The sequence below is a fragment of the Heterodontus francisci genome, unplaced genomic scaffold, assembly GCF_036365525.1.
Source record: "Heterodontus francisci isolate sHetFra1 unplaced genomic scaffold, sHetFra1.hap1 HAP1_SCAFFOLD_86, whole genome shotgun sequence".
NCBI lineage: Eukaryota > Metazoa > Chordata > Chondrichthyes > Heterodontiformes > Heterodontidae > Heterodontus > Heterodontus francisci.
The window spans coordinates 3460518-3469627 of NW_027141093.1; the positions used below are offsets into that span (position 1 = coordinate 3460518).

The window sequence follows — 9110 nt, forward strand, 5'->3', positions numbered from 1 at the left end:
TCATGAGCAGAGAGTACAGGGAGTGTTTGAAAATGAGCAAGTCTCGCTTTGATTCAGGACTCTTACCTCTCAGCAGCATCTCACTATGAAAGATTGAATTTTATCTCATTTCATTCTCAGCTCGGGGTCTGTGCGGCTCAGTGGCACTTCTGGCTGTCTCCCGCTTCACAATCCATCAGTACTGAGAAAGCAATGGGGAATATTACTCACATGTTGTGTTCTTTAATTTTTTGGAAAACTTGAATGAATGTATTTTCTTCCAAAACAAGGACAGCAAGGTGCTGTTAATGTAGAATAATGTAAAATAGCTCAGTTGGGAGAGCGTTAGACTGAAGATCTAAAGGTCCCTGACTTAATCCCGGGTTTCAGCAATTTTGCTTCCTTATGCGTCCCTTGCCTTGGTTCTGATTTTCCAGTTGCACAATTTACTTTGAAATTATTTACCAAGCACCAGTGGATTGAATTTGAGAAACAACACAGAGTCATTTACAGCACAGAAGGTGGTTGTTTGGCCTATCACGTCCATGCTGGCTCTCCCCGGAGCAATAGAGTCAGTCCCACTCACCAGCTCGATCCCTTTCCTCCTGCAAGTTTCTTTCCTTCAAGTATCCATCTAATTTCCTTTTCAAATCATTGATTGTCTCTGCTTCCACCACACTCGTGGGCCAAGTCATTACCACCCACAGCATAAAAAAGTTCCACCTCATCAAGGATGGGAAATACTTACATCTTCTATATTTCGCTTATTCTCTATTTCTATGAGAATAGACTGGCAGTCAACATGAAAGGGAGCCCAAAAATCTTCGAGCAGCATGTAAATGATAAGTGAGTAGTAAGAGGTTGAGTAGGGCCCATTAGAGACAAAAAGGATAATATAAGCTTAGAGGTGCAGGGCAATGTTAATCTACTTAATGAGTACTTTGTATCAGTGATCACTTTGGAAGTGGAATTTGACAAAATATCAGTAGAAGTGAAGAGAGTGGAGGCAATGGAGAGAGTACAAATTAGGAGAGGGAGGTACTAAAAAGGCTGGCTGTGCTTACGGTAGATAAATCACCTGGTCCGGATGGCTTACATCCCAGGTAGCGAAAGGAAATGCGGATGCAGATAACGGAAGCGCTTGCTATAATCTTCCAATCTTCCCTGGATACGGGGAGGTGCCAGAGGATTAAACAGTGGCAAATGCGATGCCCTCATTCAAGAAAGGGTGTAAGGACAGTCTGGGTAACTACAGGCTAGTTAGATTAACAGCAGTGGTGGGTAAGGTTTTAGAAAGAATAATCAGGGTAAAAAATCAACAGTCACTTGGAGAGGTTTGAGTTAATTAAGGAGAGTGAGCATGGATTTATAAATGGGAGTTCATGCTTGACTAATCTCACTGCATTTTTTGATGAACTAACAGAGCAGGTTGATGAAGGGAATGCAGTGGATGTTGTTTATATGGATTTTAAGGAAGCGTTTGACAAGGTACCACATAAAAGGGCGGTTAACAAAATTGAGGTTCGTGGTATAGGAGGGTCAGTGTCCAATTGGATAGAAAATTGGTTTAAGGACAGAAAACAGCGAGTCTTATTAAATGGTTCTTTGTCAGACTGGAGGATCGTCGACAGTGGTGTTCCCCAAGGGTCAGTGCTAGAACCACTGCTTTTTTTGCTCAAGGTAAGTGACTTGGATCTTGGAATACAGAGTAGAATCTCAAAATATGCCGATGTCACCAAACTTGGAGGAGTGGCAAACAGTGAGGATGATATGAACTGCCTGCAACAGGACAGTGATAGGCTAGCAGAACGGGCAGACAGGTGGCAGATGGAATTTAATAGTGACAAGTGTGATGTGATGTATGTTGGCAGAAGGAATAGGGAGAGGCAAAGAACAAAGAACAAAGAAAATTACAGCACAGGAACAGGCCCTTCGGCCCTCCAAGCCTACACCGATCCAAATCCTCTATCTAAACCTGTCGCCTATTTTCTAAGGGTCTGTATCTCTTTTCTTCCTGCCCATTCATTTATCTGTCTAGATACATCTTGAAAGACGCTATCGTGCCCGCGTCCACCACCTCCGCTGGCAATGCGTTCCATGCACCCACCACCCTCTGCGTAAAGAACTTTCCACGCATATCCCCCCAAACTTTTCCCCTTTCACTTTGAACTCGTGTCCCCTTGTAATTGAATCCCCCACTCTGGGAAAAAGCTTCTTGCTATCCACCCTGTCTATACTTCTCATGATTTTGTACACCTCAATCAGGTCCCCCCTCAACCTCCGTCTTTCGAATGAAAATAATCCTAATCTACTCAACCTCTCTTCATAGCTAGCGCCCTCCATACCAGGCAACATCCTGGTGAACCTCCACTGCACCCTCTCCAAAGCATCCGCATCCTTTTGGTAATGTGGCGACCAGAACTGCACGCAGTATTCCAAATGTGGCCGAACCAAAGTCCCATACAACTGTAACATGACCTGCCAACTCTTGTACTCAATACCCCGTCCGATGAAGGAAAGCATGCCGTATGCCTTCTTGACCACTCTATTGACCTGCGTTGCCACCTTCAGGGAACAATGGACCTGAACACCCAAATCTCTCTGTACATCAATTTTCCCCAGGACTTTTCCATTTACTGCATAGTTCACTCTTGAATTGGATCTTCCAAAATGCATCACCTCGCATTTGCCCTGATTGAACTCCATCTGCCATTTCTCTGCCCAAATCTCCAGTCTATCTATCTTCTGCTGTATTCTCTGACAGTCCCCTTCACTATCTGCTACTCCACCAATCTTAGTGTCGGCTGCAAACTTGCTAATCAGACCACCTATACTTTCCTCCAAATCATTTATGTATATCACAAACAACAGTGGTCCCAGCACGGATCCCTGTGGAACACCACTGGTCACACGTCTCTATTTTGAGACACTCCCTTCCACTGCTACCCTCTGTCTCCTGTTGCCCAGCCAGTTCTTTATCCATCTAGCTAGTACACCTTGGACCCCATGCGCCTTCACTTTCTCCATCAGCCTACCATGGGGAACCTTATCAAACGCCTTACTGAAGTCCATGTATACGACATCTACAGCCCTTCCCTCATCAATCGACTTTGTCACTTCCTCAAAGAATTCTATTAAGTTTGTAAGACATGACCTTCCCTGCACAAAATCATGTTGCCTATCACTGATAAGCCCATTTTCTTCCAGATGGGAATAGATCCTATCCCTCAGTATCTTCTCCAGCAGCTTCCCTACCACTTACGTCAGGCTCACCGGTCTATAATTACCTGGATTATCCCTGCTACCCTTCTTAAACAAGGGGACAACATTAGCAATTCTCCAGTCCTCCGGGACCTCACCCGTGTTTAAGGATGTTGCAAAGATATCTGTTAAGGCCCCAACTATTTCCTCTCTCGCTTCCCTCAGTAACCTGGGATAGATCCCATCCGGACCTGGGGACTTGTCCACCTTAATGCCTTTTAGAATACCCAACACTTCCTCCCTACTTATGCCGACTTGACCTAGAGTAATCAAACATCTGGCCCTAACCTCAACATCCCTCATGTCCCTCTCCTCGGTGAATACCGATGCAAAGTACTCATTTAGAATCTCACCCATTTTCTCTGACTCCACGCAGAACTTTCCTCCTTTGTCCTTGAGCGGGCCAATCCTTTCTCTCGTTACCCTCTTGCTCCTTTTATATGAATAAAAGGCTTTGGGATTTTCCTTAACCCTGTTTGCTAAAGATATTCCATGACCCCTTTTAGCCCTCTTAATTCTTCATTTCAGATTGCGCCTACAATCCCGATATTCTTTCAAAGCTTCGTCTTTCTTCAGCCGCCTAGACCTTATGTATGCTTCCTTTTTCCTCTTAGCTAGTTTCACAATTTCACCTGTCATCCATGGTTCCCTAATCTTGCCATTTCTACCCCTCATTTTCACAGGAACATGTCTCTCCTGCACGCTAATCAACCTCTCTTTAAAAGCCTCCCACATATCAAATGTGGATTTACCTTCAAACAGCTGCTCCCAATCTACATTCCCCAGCTCCTGCCGAATTTTGGTACAGTTGGCCTTCCCCCAATTTAGCACTCTTCCTTTAGGACCACTCTCGTCTTTGTCCATGAGTATTCTAAAACTTACGGAATTGTGATCACTATTCCCAAAGTAGTCCCCCACTGAAGCATTAACCACCTGGCCAGGCTCATTCCCCATCACCAGGTCCAGTATGGCCCCTTCCCGAGTTGGACTATTTACATACTGCTCTAGAAAACCCTCCTGGATGCTACCGACAAATTCTGCTCCATCTAGACCTCGAACACTAAGTGAATCCCAGTCAATGTTGGGAAAATTAAAATCTCCTATCACCACCACCCTGTTGCTCCTACAGCTTTCCATAATATATATACTTAATGGCACAGTTCTAAAGAGTGTGCTAGAATAGAGGGACTTGGGGTTCATGTGCATCAATCTTTGAAGGTGGCAAGACATATTGCGAGAGTGGTTAGCAAAGCATTTGGGATCTTGGGCTTTATAAATAGAGGCATTGAGTACAAAAGCAGGGAAGTTATGCTGAACCATTATAAAACTCTGGTTAGGCCCCAATTGGAGTGTTGCTTCCAGTTCTGCTCAGCAGACTTTCGAAAGAATGTGAAGGTCCTTGAGAGGACGCAGAGGTGATTTACCAGAATGGATCCAGGGATGGGAGATTTTAGTTACAAGGTTAGGTTGGAAAAGCTAGGATTATTCTGCCTATATCAAAGGAGATTGAGTGGAGAATTGATAGAGGTGTATAACACCTCTAGAGAACAGGCCATCCTGGACTGGGTATTGTGTAATGAGAAAGGATTAGTTAACAATCTTGTTGTGTGGGGTCCCTTGGGGAAGTGCGCCCATAATATGATAAAATTCTTCATTAAGATGGAAAGTGAGAGAGTTGATTCCGAGACTCGGGTCCTGAATCTAAACAAAGAAAACTATGAAGGTATGAGGCGGGAGTTGGCTATGATAGATTGGGGAACGTTACTTAAAGGGTTGACAGTGGATAGGCAATGGCTAGCATTTAAAGAGCGCATGGATGAATTACAACAATTGTTCATTCCTGTCTGTGCAAAAGTAAAACAGGAAGGGTGGCTCAACTGTGGCTTACAAAAGAAATTAAGGAAAGTATTAGATCCAAGGAGGAGAGATATAAAATGGTCAGAACAAGCAGCAAACCTGAAGATTGCGAGCAGTTTGGAATTTAGCAGAGGAGGACAAAAGGATTGATTAAGAAGGGGGAAATAGAGTATGAGAGTAAGCTAGCAGAGAACATAAAAACTGACTGTAAAAGATTCTATAGATATGTGTCGAGAAAAAGATTAGTGAAGACAAATGTGGGCCCCTTACAGTCAGAAACGGGGGAATTTATAATGGGGAACAAAGAAATGGCAGACCAATTAAATACATACTTTGGATCTGTCTTCACAAAGGAGGATACAAATTATCTCCCAGAAATGTTAGGGAACATAGGGTCTAGTGAGAAGGAGGAACTGTATGAAATCAGTATTAATAGGGAATGTTTGGGAAATTGATGGGATTGAAGGCCGATAAGGCCCCAGGGCCTGATAATCTACATCCCAGAGTACTTAAGGAAGTGGCCCTTGAAATAGCAGATGCATTTCTGGTCTTTTTTCAAAATTCTATAGACTCTAGAACAGTTCCAATGGATTGGACGGTAGTTGATGAAACTCCATTATTTAAAAAAAGAGGCAGAAAGAAAACAGCAAATTATATACCGGTCAGCCTGACATCAGTCGTGGGGAAAATGCTGGAGTCCATTATAAAAGATGTAATAGCAGAGTGCAATAATAACTCGTCTCCACTCCTAGTATTTCTAAATCCCACACATTCACTATAATGTGAACAATTATTTCCTGTTGTGTCTCACTCAGTTTTGTAAACTTCACTGTATTGGAGTGAGGTGACATCTACTGGCGGGAAGCAAGAACTGCAATCAAGCAGCAGAAACTCCACAGTCTGTCAGGGTGAAAGAAATATTGCAATGTGAGGATACAGCGAAGTGGTTTTATTGGGCAGATGGAGACATGATTCCACTTGTGGTGGTGTCTGAAGCAAAGGCCAGAAATACAAAATTGTCATTAATAAAAGAAATGAGGAATTCATGAAAAATGTAGTAACGTAGTGAATGGTTAGAATGTGGATAGAATAGAAAGTGAGATTGGATGGACAGAAGCAGTCTGAAAGGATGGCTGAAACAAAAGATGAGTGCCCTGAAACGTTAACTGTGTTTCTCACAGCACAGATGCTGCCAGGGCTGCTGAACATTTCCAGCACTTTCTGTTTTTATTTCAGCATTTGCAGGATGTTGCTTTGATCTTAAAAAAAGTGATGATTGACGGGCGGGGGGGGGGGGTGGGTGTTCCAGTGAAATTCCACAGCAGCTAACAAAGCCTGACCTGTGAGTGATTCGTTGGTCTAGGGGTATGATTCTCGCTTCGGGAGTATGATTAATTAACATGCGAGAGATCCCGGGTTCAAGTCCCTGACGATCCCAGGTCTGCTGGCATCTTTAGATTAAGGTTATCTATTGGTTTCAGCCTTCCAGAAAGTGGAATTGTCTTCCAAACGGAGCTGGCTTGAAGACCAGACAACTGGATTCAAAGAGCTTGTCGACAAAATTGTAATTAACTCAATGTCCAGACAGCCAACTGGGGATATAAAGTTGTTGCAGTAATTGAGACCTGTCTCCAAAAAACAACAGGACTGGGTTCTGGACTGGAATGGAATGGAATTCTTCAGTGTTTCTGTTGTTTGGCTTGCATTGACTCATCGATTTTCTTGTTTTTCACTTTGTCGATGCCTTTGAATAATTGTGGATCCTTCTTCAGAGTGTCTTCTTTCACCAGGTAGTTCTGACCTCTGATGATGTTGATTGTAATCAGCTTCAATTCGCTGATAGTTTTGGAAGTGAGCAGATTTCCTTTGCTTGAGTCTACAACATGGAACTCAGTCTGACATGTGGACCCATGGGAGGATTTGAATGCCACCCCTGCGTTGGAGTTGCATCCATCCAATAAGGCACCGAGTAGAAGTGACAGTTCTGCCAGTCGAATATGAGACTTTTAATGGCAGGGTTGTGAGTTTGAGTGCCATTCTGTTTTTCCCTTTTTTAAGGCTTCATGAGCAGAGAGTACAGGGAGTGTTTGAAATGAGCAAATCTCGCTTTGATTCAGGACTCTTACCTCTCAGCAGCATCTCACTATGAAAGATTGAATTTTATCTCATTTCATTCTCAGCTCAGGGTCAGTGTGGATCACTGGGACTTCTGGCTGTCTCCCGCTTCACAATCCATCAGTACTGAGAAAGCAATGGGGAATATTACTCACATGTTGTGTTCTTTAATTTTTTGGAAAACTTGAATGTATGTATTTTCTTCCAAAACAAGGACACCAAGCCACTGTTAATGTAGGGCTGAAATAGCTCAGTTGGGAGAGTGTGAGACTGAAAATCTAAAGGTCCCTGGTTCAATCCCGGGTTTTAGCAATTTTGCTTCCTTATGCGTCCCTTGCCTTGGTTCTGATTTTCCAGTTGCACAATTTACTTTGAAATTATTTACCAAGCACCAGTGGATTGAATTTGAGAAACAACACAGAGTCATTTACAGCACAGAAGGTGGTCATTTGGCCTATCACGTCCATGCTGGCTCGCCCCGGAGCAATCTAGTCAGTTCCATTCACCAGCTCGATCCCTTTCCTCCTGCAAATTTCTTTCCTTCAAGTATCCATCCAATTTCCTTTTCAAATCATTGATTGTCTCTGCTTCCACCACACTCGTGGGCCAAGTGATTACCACCCACAACATAAAAAAGTTCCACCTCATCAAGGATGGTAAACAGTTATATCTTCTATACTTGCTTATTCTCTATTTCTATGAGAATAGACTGGCAGTCAACATGAAAGGGAACCCAAAAATCTTCGAGCAGCATGTAAATGATAAGTGGGTAGTATGAGGTTGAGTCGGGCCTATTAGGGACAAAAAGGATAATATAAGCTTCGAGATGCAGGGCAATGTTAATCTACTTAATGAGTACTTTGCATCAGTGATCACCAAGGAAGTGGAATTTGACAAAATAACAGTCGAAGTGAAGAGAGTAGAGGCAATGGAGAGAGTACAAATTAGGAGAGGGAGGTACTAAAAAGGCTGGCTGTGCTTAGGTAAGATAAATCACCTGGTCCGGATGGCTCACACCCAGGTTGCGAAAGGAAATGTGGATGCAGATAACGGATGGGCTTGCTATAATCTTCCAATCTTCCCTGGATACGGGGGAGGTGCCAGAGGATTAAACAGTGGCAAATGCGACACCCTTATTCAAGAAAGGGTGTAAGGACAGTCTGGGTAACTACAGGCTAGTTAGATTAACAGCAGCGGTGGGTAAGGTTTTAGAAAGAATAATCAGGGTAAAAAATCAACAGTCACTTGGAGAGGTTTGAGTTAATTAAGGAGAGTGAGCATGGATTTATAAATGGGAGTTCATGCTTGACGAATCTAACTGCATTTTTTGATGAACTAACAGAGCAGCTTGATGAAGGGAATGCAGTGGATGTTGTTTATATGGATTTTAAGGAAGCGTTTGACAAGGTACCACATAAAAGGGCGGTTAACAAAATTGAGGTTCGTGGTATAGGAGGGTCAGTGTCCAATTGGATAGAAAATTGGTTTAAGGACAGAAAACAGCGAGTCTTATTAAATGGTTCTTTGTCAGACTGGAGGATAGTCGACAGTGGTGTTCCCCAAGGGTCAGTGCTTTTTTTGCTAAAGGTAAGTGACTTGGATCTTGGAATACAGAGTAGAATCCACAAATATGCCGATGACACCAAACTTGGAGGAGCGGCAAACAGTGAGGATGATATTCTTTCTTTTGGGCCTCCTTATCTCGAGAGACAATGGAAACGCGCCTGGAGGTGGTCAGTGGTTTGTGAAGCAGCGCCTGGAGTGGCTATGAAGGCCAATTCTGGAGTGACAGGCTCTTCCACAGGTGCTGCAGAGAAATTTGTTTGTTGGGGCTGTTGCACAGTTGGCTCTCCCCTTGCGCCTCTGTCTTTTTTCCTGCCAACGACTAAGTCTCTTCG

The 9110-nt window shown here is 43.4% G+C and overlaps 1 non-coding gene across 1 annotated transcript; it reads left to right on the plus strand.

The window, feature by feature from the left end:
* The first annotated feature begins 7451 nt into the window (after window positions 1-7451).
* On the plus strand, window positions 7452-7524 carry trnaf-gaa (transfer RNA phenylalanine (anticodon GAA)). The gene has a single exon. It is a non-coding gene; the product is annotated as a tRNA-Phe (tRNA).
* Window positions 7525-9110: the final 1586 nt, after the last annotated feature.